Genomic DNA, 13,509 nt, shown 5'->3' with positions numbered 1-13,509 from the left:
TGTGTGTTTTTCAGGACATTTCTGTGCACAAAACAAAAATGCTTCATCTGTGTGTGAGCTAAGCTTTGGTGCGCTAAAAGGAGACAGAGATGATAAGCTTTGGACAGCATTTATAATCTCCCTATAAAGGCAAAAACATGATTATGCGGCCTACAGTTTAATGTTGAACAACAGCTTACCTTAATGCCCATTAGTTGTAAACTCATGTGGACTTGTTCCTTGAAGTTCAACACTGCATTAAATATTTGCCTCAGTGCTTGCACTCTCTAAACACAAGTGGAAGCGGCCAGTGCTGGAAACTTTAATGCCATGAAGTATCTCTGAAAACATCTGACTGACCTATCACAGTGATATTATCCATCACTGAGAAAGAAAAAAGTAAACGTGCATACTCGAAACCTATTCATATCAAACACCTTCAGGAAGTATCATGAATAATGTCATAGGCAGCAAGCCTGGAAGCAGTCGTGCTATCACGTCAGCCAAGATGCTGTTTTTGATTGTTGAAGTGTCTGACATTTATGCTAGAGCAAAGTGAGCCAGACAATCTCACTATTGTACCAGCAAGGGAGCTCACAACCCTCCACCATGGTTCACTGGCCACAATCCCACTTTAACTTCAATATACTTCTGACCAGAAGTGACACTGAAAGCACAACACAAGTTCAGCACAAGCTTATGATATTATATATCTTGTTATAAGCGATGATCTCTTCTCATGAACATGTTAACAGTACAAATGTACATATGTTATCTGCATTACTAAGAAAATACTGTAATGCAAAGCTAAACTTAAAAAGGAGTAACTGCCGCAGACACCTTGCCGTGAACATTTGTTTTTCATTCTGCGTTTTTCTTCCATAGAAAGTAGTTCCAAAGAAAACTGTTCACAGTGTGGTCTGTGGTTTATGCTCACTAACTAGGGCATTGTTTCTGGAAAGACACACTGCTATTGAGGTTTTCAAAATGTAATTTTTCAGTGTTTTAGGCTCCACAAATGAAATCCCATTCCCCTCTATTATATTGGTGTGGCAGCAGAAACCTCAGATGTAGATATCTCAAGACCTGGCTGAAAACATAAAAAATTGCATGACTGTACAAGACAAGAGCCGCCACATTCTCTTTGTCCCGTGGCTTTAACCTGAGGCTCATGACAAACATTTTAACAAAGAATAACCGGTTAAATCAGGCTGCATTTCTCCCTGATGCATTGGATAATCTTCAGGTCTGTAAAAATGTCTTTTTGTCATGGATCCATTTCATTGATGCAATAGCTTGAGACACATACAATCAGCACACAGGAATTATAAGCAATTAGCTATATCTCTGTCTCTCTAATCTTGACTGTCAATGGAGGTTCCCAAAGATGCTGCGAGGATTCACATGGCCTGTGAGTGAACTTTAATACAGAAGATGTATGATTGTTTCTTGTGAAGTTTCACTTACTTGATAACATAATTAATGAATGTCCCAAGTTGTTAATGAGGAAAATAACACCTTTGTCAAACATGTCTAAGAACTGAATTCTACTGTATACAAATAACTCATATATTGTATATTCCCTTGTTTTTTTTTCCATTTGCTTTTTCATATGCTTTATCTTCCTATTAAGCTCAAAAATAAGCACCTAAATCATATTGCTGTGCCGCTGTACACTCATTTCTGATTTCTCTGTAGACTACAGGCTTAATCTCCAAGATACTTCAAATCACCACATCTGTCCAATCTCTGCTCAACATCTGACATCCCGCAGCTGTTGCCATGGGGAGCCCTCTCTGCTAGGAATGAGCTTTGCCTGCGCTGTAGCATCGTCACAGTTTCACACTGTTACCAGTCCTATAACATACTGTATGTACACACACACACGCACACACTCAACAGTGTCAGTGTAATTGGGAACTCAGAAGATGTCAGACTCTAAGTGTAAAACCTTTATTTCGTTGATAACGAACGAATCAATTAAATAACATAACATGCTTCAGGAGTCTAAACTGTCTGTGTCTTGCAGATCAAATCGATCTAACTGATAAGTCCCACTAAAGCACCAATGTTAACAGGGTGAGGAAAATGATTGGACACATGCTTCACCGTAATCAGTCGAGAAACAAAGGGTTGACTAATATACTGAATACAGCATTCTACGGCAGGCAAACTTTTTTTTATAAAGTTGTTTGTCACTTGATTATGTGGCACCTTCATTGGTTGTGTGCTTTGTTATGAAGCAACAAACCTCACATAACTACCTTGACCACAGAATGTAATCAGCAGAAGCATTTACATCATAAATCTTATTTAAAAAAAACAGATTATGAAAAGGATTATAAAGGGTTTATAATGGAATAAATGTTTGGATCATCCCTTTCAAACAATTATACATTATGTCATGTCTGTTGCAATATGAATACACATTTCAACCAAACGAGCTCTTTTTTAATAGCACTAAAGCATTGAATCTATGGTAGAACATGGACCTTCATGTCAGAAATCAATCTGAGCAGAACGTTTAGCAATTTGATGGAGTCCCCTGAGTCTACAGCTCCTCTCAGGTCCCTGCATCAGACATGGGCCTCATCTGGACCACATCTGGACCTCATCAAGCCTCTGGCCAGCAGAGGGGGAGGCGTGAAACAGCCTCACACAGAGCACAAGAGCACTCTGCAGAGGAAATTAAGGAAACAAAGGTGTGACACCTGGGTGAGCCAGCCTCACCTTATAGGTCTCACTTCATTTTCTGTTTAAGTTCATCCAGATGAGAGCAGACTCATCTCAAAGTCACAATAGCTTTAAAAAAAGGAGTGTGTACATCAATAAAAAAGGGATCTAGAGTATGTGTGAGTTACAGTATTATGTGACGTAACTTTTATTTGGTGCTGGTCTTCTTTGTATGTAATGACTCCAAAAGACTGATTCAAACCAGCCTCTATCATTTCACATCAATACATACCCATGTTGACAAATTCCACAGCTTCTTTGAGTTAGTTTCAGGTCATATAATACTTCCCATATTTGAGAGTGAGAGTCTGGTCTAAACGGATAGGTAAACCATTGCAAGATGGAAGAAGGCCATCGTGATTACTAAGTATACTTAATACATTTAGGATAGCCATTTTCTTCTTTCATGTAGTGATATCATCCATGCCACATTGCAAATGGTATTTGGATCCAGTGACCACTAATCCTAAAATTGTATTGTGAAACCATGATCAGAGACTGCTGGTACATTACCTTACAGAGATGTCCTATAAACACTACCATTCACTCAATAGTAGCATTAGGCTCCATTATTGCCATAGCTAAGTTCTCTTCCTGGTGAGTTTGGTCCTTATTCAGTTTAGCTACACGTGAGCAAATAAAAGTTTTTTCTTGACACAGACATTTTCTTACAAACAGGAGGCAGTTTTATTTGAAAGAGAGGCACTTAACTTCCTGTAGTATTTAGCAAACTTTTCTCTACTCAGCGGGACTCTTGTTTGCCACTTGGCTGTGTCAAAGCTGGTCCTGTTTAGCGCGTCGACAGTATATTTGACACAAGTCTTGCTCCTACTTCCTCTTAGTCATAACAGACCTGAGGGCAGAGCAGGAGGCAGCAGTACATTTTGAAGGTTAACTCTGCTAATGAAGCCAGGCTGGCCAGCAGGACCCCTTGGGTTTTTGTGGCAAAGTCATCCACATGTCACTCTGCAGGAGAGCTGGATTAAGAGGGTCCTTGTGCTTGTTACAAAGTCCCTGCAGGCAGTGCCATAGACAGGCCCAAAGCAAAACCACTGTTAATGAGAAATGCACCCCCTCAGTTATTACTTTCCTCAGAATGATGCTGATCCAAATGCAGCAGGAGTAGTGTCACTGTGTCACTTTTATGTCAAAGGAATAAACTGAAGAGTTCCTATTTACAGACTCATAGTACATGGATTCAAAGTAACCCCTTAACTTAATGTTTTCCCTTTTATTTCCTCTTAAGAACCTTTAAGGCCACACTATCTGACAGTGTCATATAGACTGTGTATCATCTTGTTGCAGCTCGTCATCAAAGCTCTTTGATGTTTACACTGATTGAGATATTCAAACCCAAGACTCCATGTTTTTTAATGCACCGTTCCATCACATGGAAATATTGTAGGTGTCTTGGACATGATTTTATACACATTTCCCCAAAGTTCAACCTGACATATTCAGACACCAGATGACACATCTCAACCAAGCGGCAATTACCACGGCTTGACACCAATGTGGAAATACCTTAAAGGTGCAACGCACAAGCGGGAAAAAAAAATCTGATCCAACTGACTCCCATTCAAAAAGTGTCAACTTCTCTCTAGCAATACTAAGTCAATAATCTTTTTCAATTGATCATTATGGTCTCAATCGCTAAATTCGAGCTGTCTAATAAATGTGCTGGTGGCCATTTTGGAAACTATTGCTCCGTTAATTAGATTTGAAGACTTATAGTAGCTTTGATGTCTGCTGTGTGGGCAATGATTGACAGTTGGTTGACCTGCTGCTCTCCCCGGCTCCTGGACTTGCACTGAGTCAGACTGCTGTTGCAATATTTCGCAAGTTTAATGTTACTTGATTATGATACCTGCCTTGTCAGCACAATTTAGCTAAAGTAGCTAATGTTAGCCTAAGTGCGCACCGCTGTGTGTTCCCAGCAAGCTAGCATTCATTTCAGTCCGAAACAATCCGTGTTTCCAGAGCATGAAACGGAACACCATGCACTTGTTATATGGAAAATGTAAAGAGTTTGGCTCCAAATGGGAACGATGGCACCAACCATAAGCTGCAACTCTGGGCTTCAAACCAGCTCCAATGCAAACCAGTGGGTGACATCACACCTCACTGCATCCATCTTTATATAAAGCCTATGATCTCAACAAAATTTGAAATACAGTTCTGTGGGTTTGAACAAAACTTGTTTGCACAGCTTGGGTTTGTAATGACCAATCTATCAGCGATCTGCTGTTTGTCAATTAAAGAAACAAAAGTGATTTTATTTGTATTTAGGCAAGCCATATAAAAATAAATCAACTTGATTTATTACCATCTTAAACTTGTTAGGAAAGATGCAGATAATCACATCTGATGTGAGAAACATGTCCTATCTCAGAGCTGAGTGTTTTATATTGCTTTCTGGTCTGTAAGCATACACTGCAAAAGAAGTACGTGAGGGATGCATGAACTGGAGTCAAAGGGTCAGAGCAGGAGTGGTTTTACTCCCAAGACTGGCCTCATTGAGGAATGGCTTATGTAGTGTGAGTGGAAGGTTATTGTGATGAGGTGTTACAGGACAAGAGTTAATGTCAATTCAGCGACAGGACAAAGGAGTTAATTGATAACAGAATATGATAATAAGAAGTTGATATTTTGTAACAATACTACCATGATTCTATCCAACATGCTCATGTATTTCAACATACTTAAAAGCCATAAAATTTCTATCCTCTTTGTGGAATGTCATGTCAGTAATGTCATTACCACTAACATGTGGTCAGATGACTGGTTGGGTGCAATGGTTCTCTGTCATTTACAGATGCTGCATGGACAGATGGTAATGAGGTGTCTGTCCAGAGCCTGAGATGTGATGGAACTTTCCTTCGGCTTGGATAATGCTCCCCTTTGGTTCTTTCCTGTTATGATTCCCCCTGATACAAACACCCATTTTGCTCTGTGCATGCGTGTTTGGAAGGTGAGTGAGGCAGCTCCGAGTGACTGATTTGTGTTCACATCTGGAAGTACACTCGCTGGTGAGGAGCTCATGGCTTATACATGTACAGCTGTCTTCTTAAAACACTTCGCTTACGAGAAATGTGCCTTAAAGTCTGTCTGCAAAGTCAGGCAGGTGTGTGCTTGTGTGCATATGTTCTCTAATTTTTGCAATGTGCATTTAGGCATGTGCATGAACACGCTTGTTTATTTGTGTGTACACTGTCTGAGTGACAGAAAGTGCGTTGATGAGAGAGAAGTGAGGAATGTACTGCACAGTACGTTGGTGGTCTTATGAGTATTGCTAACAGTTTACATGCAGCAGTGAAGCCTTAGCATGAGATTGCATCCTCTACCAGTTTATTCAAGCACAACACTTTCTCTAATTTATAATCTCACACTCAGATCCATTTCAAACAATTGGATTAGAGTCTGTTTTTGGCCTAACCCAACATAATTTATGTTCCGAAAGCAAACTTCTGTCACATTGCTTTTAGACCCATGACATAAGATGAAAAAGACTTTCTGAGGTTTTAATCTTAGTCTCCGATATAGGAGGTGGGGTTGGGTTAGTGCTTGAAATGGAAACTAATCCAGTGTGAAATGGGCCTTGAGGCCAATCTATTGGATCTGTCCAAAAGGAAAACATATCACACGCAGAGAAGGATCTGATGTCATCAGGATCTGGGGGAGAGAAACCTGACATGTTGTTCACTGAAGTGGCTGTTGACAGCACTTAAATTTATTATCCCCTCATTATTTTTGTTCCATGATGAGCTATGAACAATCTCAATAAAGGAGTCAGAATAACAACCACAGCACTCATAAATAATGCAACTTGCTTGACTGGATACAGGCTGAATGGAGACTCCACAGGCTACAAACCCAAAGCGAGCTCCCAAAGAGACCCAACTGAATGAGCTTAGGGAGGTTAAAAGGCCTGTCAACAACAAAAACAACATCCTGGGCAGAGAAAGAGGAGATCTTTAATCTCTCTTTTTTTTCCTCTTTCTCCGCTTCTTTGCAGCTTTCGGAGAAATATGCGGTCGTTTTCCATTTCCCTCCTCACTGAAACAAAAAGAGCTGTCTCCTGTTGCCGAATTATTCTTCTACACCCAGACCTAATCCTCATGAAGTGACTCTCCAAAGAGCTTAAGGCATCTCAGAGGTCACAAGCAGGATTGTTTAAGCTGACACTGACACAACAACCAGAGGCCCAATGCAGCCTATAGCAGCATGATTGCAAACCAAAGCTGCAAATGCACAAGTGGAAGAAAATCACTTGAAATGTTATGTCACATCAGATGAGTTCAGTTGCATCCTGTGTTCCTCATACTAGGAGTCCTCTAAAACCTTAATTTCCTAAACTTCAATCAAATGATCTGTTTAAGCAGAGAAAAACCTCCTGTTATTAATTTGAGGACTTTTTTTGTACATAGAGACAGTCAGATTAATGGGCACTGCTGGTGTGTTGCACATCTGGATTTAGTCCAGGATGAAGCCATTTATTGTTTTTTTTCCTCTTCATACTCAGTCTCTCCTCGGGTCCATCTCTCCAACCATTTGCATTAGCTTGATCTTCACAGAAGTATGTGATATCGATTACTACATTTCTGTGTTATAATAAATTTATGGTGGGCTGTGGACCTCTCTCAGAGGCTGCCAGCTCATCAGGTTTCTGATGTAACAAGAGTAGAAAACTCATATCCTACTCAATAAAGTTGAATAATTGATGCTAGTAGCACTCATTACTCCATTCAGGACTCATAGAACCACCAACCTCAAATTGTTTACTGCTGTAATGGCTATCGAAGTTTTTAATGGCTTTGGTTAATTCAGCTGCTTGTTTGCACTAGTGACATGTCTACAAGGTGATAAAGATAACCTCTATCATTCACCATTTGTGCAAATCATGTTTGTTCAATTATTCTACAGACACGCATTTGAAGGTTTAATATTTTTTATCAATGTGTGATAACTTTACTTTGACTTTTTGTCACTATTCTTTGACTGCAGCTAAACAACACTGTCCAGGGAAATTCATTGAGAGAATTTAATACTAACAACACTGTAACTTTGGAAGATATCTACTTCATCTGACTAACTGAGACTGCTTCAAATAAACTTTTACAGCTTCACAAAGAACAAGGACTGTGGATTTTGTCCCCCATGACTTACAGTAGGAAGGGATCTCTTAATGACCTGTACGAATAAGAGGAATGATTACTACAAGCAAAACCGGTTTCAATGTTCATATGGGCATCTGACTATTGTAAAAATAGAATAGAGTTGATGCCAAGGATGTTCTGACTTTGAATCATACTGCAAAAATACCACATTTCCCAAAATGCAATTCAATAGCATCTTTCATTTACATTTGGTAAATGCCTACATCTTTCAAAATTCACATTTCTAGGTTTTAACACCTCCTTCCTTCAAAAAATGCACTCCCTACAGAGACATAGAAGACATTATACGACTGTTTTCACAAACTGAGTAGGGCTCACCATGTCAAGTAAACACAATTTGATGTCTAAAATTGATTAAATCTCTTTTCAGAGCCACAGTAATCTTTTGCCATTGGGTGTGGGCCAATTTCTGTTGGCAAACACAACATCAAGTCTCTCTTTCAGTTTAGGTTTGGAGTGTTTTGGCAGAGCAGATGGACAACTGTCACATGTAAGTTCACACTATGAGCTGGAGGAGGGAGGTTTCCTCTTCACAGTAGCTAAAGGGAACTCCCTGGTCCCACAAGGGTCCTTGTTGGTGTGGCTGTCCCCCCAGACCCTCATTAGCAGAGCAGTGATGACTGAGACTGAGTAGGAGCTGTGTGATGGAGGTCCACTGGGGGCCCCATGGAGGGTGACCATGCCAGTGGGTTGGTCTGGGCAACAGTGGGGGGCAGCGGACTTGAAAGAGCAGGTCACATGATGGGTGCAGAGAATCTCTTCAGCGGCCCTTTTAGTCTGGATCAGGTGTCAGCACCGCATGCCAGAGTTTATATAGCATCGGGCAACAAGTTGTGAGGAAATTTGATCCTCTTAGAGGGGGCGGGTTGGCTTTCCTCACACTTAGGCAGCCCTGTGGCTAGCCACCAAGCCACGGTTTCCCCACTACTTGGGGTGTGCATTACCTCTTCAACAGTGCTAAACCATACCTCCCTCACCTCTTGCCCCTCAGTGTGAAGCCTGTCCAGCAACTCTCAGATTTCATAGACACCGCTGGTAAAGCCCTCTGACGACAGCCCTGTCGGCGGTGTATGAAGCAGAAAGAGGATCGTCTGACGTAGGCCGCTCCCTGGACTCGGTGTGTGTGGAATGCCTTGGAGAAAGAGAGGAGGACATTGCCACTTCTAAGAGGAGGTTGCCGCTACTTCTGACACTCTCCTCATCTCTGCATGTAACACAATCTGTCCCCGTCTACTATGGCAGTGTAGTAGTCTCCTTTACTCTGATTGAACTTGTACCTCTTATCTCTACCACCCATCTGGCTCCCTACTATCAATGTCTCTCAGGTCGGAGTAAGCTTACTTTATCTCTCCAGATAAATGGGGATGATAAGATATATCTGCATTTGTGGTTGGATTAAAATGGCAGGTGAATATAATGGAAAACACTTAACTCTTGATCCTATTGACAATTAGTCATCTATTCCCTGAATGATATTCTCATTCTAACTCATTATCAACCTACAACCTGCACTGAGGGAAAGACAAGAGGCGCCTTCTGGCAATGGCAGAGGTGTCCTGACGAGTCATATCTCCATGGGCGACTTGGCATAAACAAACAAAAGCACTGGCTGTGTTTACAGTGGCATTATGAAAATAAGATAAATGCAAAATGAAACAGACAGATTGCTCATGTTAGGGCACAAGAGTCATCTAGAAAATAAAAGAGGTAGTCATTCTTGGGCACCCCCCCAAGAATAACTTCCTTAAAAAAAATTTAAAAAAACATTACAAACCAGTGTAGCAGAGATAAACTGCCTTCTGATCTGAAACATCTACAGTTAAGGTTAGGCACACAAACAACTTGGTTTGGGTTTGGGAAAGATCATGATTTGGATTAAAATAACTACTTAGTTATGGTAAGGAACATCATGGTTACAATAATAACCACACAGGTAAGGTTACGGCCTGATCGTGGTCATGGTTAAAAGAAACAGACAGTGGTCTGCTGTGTGAAAGTCCAATGTTTGATTGACCCATTCAACCTCCCCAACCACCTCCATCTACAGACTTTGTAGCTATTTAACAATGTTACACTATTCCTCCTTTGCCCCTCAATGGCATTATTATTATTATTATGATTTCATTATTGTGCATTTGCTTAAGTGAATGTCTCATCTTGGAGTCTGGTTTCATTATGAAGTGAGTATCCCCATGATGCCTCACTGTATATAAGCTCATCCTGGATATGAGCTGTTTTGCTTTTGCCCCTCAGTGAGGCATGCCCTGATAGTGGAAGATGGATGAGCTCTGTTTTAAGTGTGAGGATAAGTCTTAATAAATGACCCATATTCTCCTCAGGGAAAGCTGGAATAAGTAAGATATGGGCATTCCAAGAACTAAACTTGATATAGTATAGTCTGACCCATCCTGTCTTATTGCGGTGTATTATGTTATCAGTTGTACCAGGCACCCAAAGTGGAATGTCCCACTTGTGTTAACAAGAGGATATGGAAAATTTATTAATAAGGACTAGTAATAGTTTTATCTGAAGACAAATGCATTCACAGATGCCCTATATAGCTCTGAAGAGCCTCCTCTGCTCTTGTAAACAATCTTCTCATGTCTGACAGCATCTCTGACAGGAAGCTTGGTAAACTCTCTTTAAAGTAATCCACAATAAATGATCTTCATTTGGAGATGTAGTTCAGATGTTGTAAATATTGCTTTAAAGATGTTTACACATGGAGGTGAGAGTTATTGGTTTATGCGATGTGAGGCTGGTAATGTGAATGCAGCAGATACTAGAACCTCACAGTCACTCACTTGTTAGGTGATGAGTTTTTACCAAATGTGTCCACCTCCTGTTAAATGTTATTTTCATTCATATGGCTCACTTCAGACTCTGTCATCTGAGTGACCAATAAAATTCAGGATTACTGTATATTTCTGTATATTAAAGGAATAGTTCAACATTTTGGAAAATACACTAATACACCGAGAGTTAAATGAGTTACATGGGAAGATTGATTCCTACACTTATCATAAAGTTTTAGCTTCGCATGAAGTCTGAAAACAGGGGGAAGCAGCTATTCTGGCTGGTAAGAAAAAGTTAAACACTGTTCCTCCTCTGTCATTGCAAATTACGGTTGTGTTAAGTGCAGTGTGAGACATGAATAACCAATCTCAGCTCACGCCATGCAACCGTATGACTTGAATGAATTTGTAAGCTTCAGAATTTCCATATTTAAAGTAACTTTAAAGTGTGGGTTGTGGGTTAATGGTAACCCATAAATAATTAACATTAGTGTTAGATTGTTGTCGTTTGCAAGTACTGTCGCTTAATTAATATATTTGTCAAAACAAAGGCAAATATGCAGCACTGAAATGTGTTCTACAAAACATGGTGTGGACAAAAAGATATTTTTTATAGATGCAAGAGCTAAATAGTGTAAGTAAAAACAATAGCTACATGCTTATGAGCTTTCTTTACTCCACACTGAATAATCAGTTGTGCTGGCTATCTAACCAGCTAATGTTACACCTTAGTTTAGAGCCTTTTCACTAACATTTTCTTGTGCTATTAATTGCAATGTACCGTAAATAAGTGTTACAGACTTATATAACAAAAAATCTAAAAAGTATGACACCCATGTATACCAGCACATCTAAACCTCACTAATTAAGTGTCAAAATCTGTCTGCATTTTACCAAAGCTTTAACAAGCACAAAAGTAGATGCACATTGGTTTTCTTTATTCCTTTAATTCATCTGTCTCTTCTGACTGAAGAAACCAGAGAATGAATACTTAAAGCTATATGTAACTTTTCTGCATTAAACTGTCTAAAAACAACTAGACCTATGTTATATATTTTGTTGAGTTGTGTACTTACACTATCCCAAATGTTTCCAACAATTTTCAAACCCAGAGAAATCAATAAATTTAATCAAGTTAACGGTCCTTTCATTTGGTCGCCTGTCAATAGTGTCATACCCCCTCTACCAAAGAGTATATGTGCACAAGATAATACATCGGTGTTGTGTTGAAACTGTCATGAATCAACTTTTATTCAGTTTAAGCCACATTTTTATGATAAACCTTTTAGATCTTGGTCATTTTTAACTGTATCTTTTAACCGGATGAAGGAAACAAGCTGAGCAAATGTTAGCAGCAGCTCGGCTAGCAGTCCCTCCAAGCCATCCTCTTTCCACCAAACAGCATCGGAGAAACACCGATTTTTTAATGTGAAACTGCTTTATTCAGTGTTTTTACCTGTTTTAATCAGTCTGTTCGTTTTGGAGAGGAGGAGACCTCTGCGGATAATTCGGCTCCTGGTAAAAACATCCTGAATGATGAACACTGAAGTAATCCTACCCCGGAGAAGCTGGCTGTTTAACAATGAAGACAACAACTCCCATGATCCCATGCTACTTCACACTGTCATCACACTCTTTCTGCTATTATTGTTTTGATTGAGAGACCCCCTAGCAGCATAAATTACATATTATGCATCTAATCCAAATGATTTGTTTTTAATGAATCAAGAGAAACTGTAAAGGCAGTTATAACCAAAACATGAATGAAGAGTAAACAAGGTATCAGAGTAGATAGACAGACCAACATGCCACCTTAGCATGCGAGCAGTTTCAAAAGGTAACCATGACGACAGATGCAGGAGTTGGTGCCAAGGTGGGTCAATCGTGACAAAGGGGAGATGATAACCTGTAACCATAGCGTGTCGTCTCTTCTCTGGACGTTACGTCTGGGGCTGGATTCCACCCAACTCGCTCACAGATAAGAAGTCTGAGGAAATGAAAACAAAACCCAGATCAGATCTTCTTCTTCAGTCTGTCAGCTTTGGCAGAATGGCCACCGATAAGACCAGTCCATCATGCCTTAAAAAGCAACATCACTGAGCTGTGTGTCTGCAGGAGTCTGCCTTCTGCCTGTCTCCCAGTTCCTTTTCCAGTATAGAGTCTCAGAGACCTTGGGAGCCTGTGAAAGAGAAAACGTTCATACAGTCTTTTTGTTATCACATTTTTAAGCTTTCTTACTTGAGAGTTTGAAGTTTTCCTCTTAAACTTTCTCAAAAATAATAATAACCACATCAACATCCCAGTATAAGCAACTCTGTCAGCATGAAAGAGATTTGCGTGAAATGAAATCTGGGTGCTTCGAATGTTATCCAGGAGATCTAACTCAAATACCCCCATCCCCTCCATGCAACAACAAAGGGATGCTCTGCTGATAATCTGTATTCCGTGCATTGACAGTGAAAGGGAGGTGGGGGAGCGACAAGTGAGTCGAAAGCAGCAGGAGCATCTTCAGCTGCAGTTAGACAGTGTTTTGGTGGGGGGGAGTGACTTTTGTTTGAAGTGGAAGATAACAAAGTCAGATCAGAAAGAGGAAGGATGAGAGTCCAGCAACACCCGTGAAGCAAATAGCGTGCAAAGACTTCAGCAACAGCAATGGCATCGTACACATCAACATTGAATCCAGAAATGTTTAAATGAGATAAAACCATAATCATAATCTAACTATATAGAGGTAAGAACAGCTGAGATAAGGCACCAAAAGCAGTGAACAACAATACTTTGTTTACTACTACTGTGAGTGCACTCACAATCCAATTTTGCAAGGT

At 40.1% G+C, this 13,509-nt stretch overlaps 1 long non-coding RNA gene across 2 annotated transcripts in view; it reads right to left on the bottom strand.

Moving 5' to 3' along the window:
• The window catches only part of LOC122981554, a 39,942-nt gene that overhangs the window by 9,896 nt on the left and 16,537 nt on the right, over positions 1-13,509 (bottom strand). The window contains exons 2-3 of one of the 2 annotated variants that reach the window (XR_006403268.1): positions 12,591-12,863; positions 8,867-9,021 (exon numbers count right to left, since the gene is read on the bottom strand). This is a non-coding gene — a long non-coding RNA (uncharacterized LOC122981554). Of the gene's footprint in view, positions 1-6,406; positions 9,022-12,590; positions 12,864-13,509 lie in introns of those variants that run through there. The other variant, XR_006403267.1, reaches the window with a different exon arrangement.

This window comes from Thunnus albacares, chromosome 4 (assembly GCF_914725855.1).
Source record: "Thunnus albacares chromosome 4, fThuAlb1.1, whole genome shotgun sequence".
Lineage (NCBI taxonomy): Eukaryota > Metazoa > Chordata > Actinopteri > Scombriformes > Scombridae > Thunnus > Thunnus albacares.
This window is presented reverse-complemented; position numbering and strand designations above follow the sequence as displayed.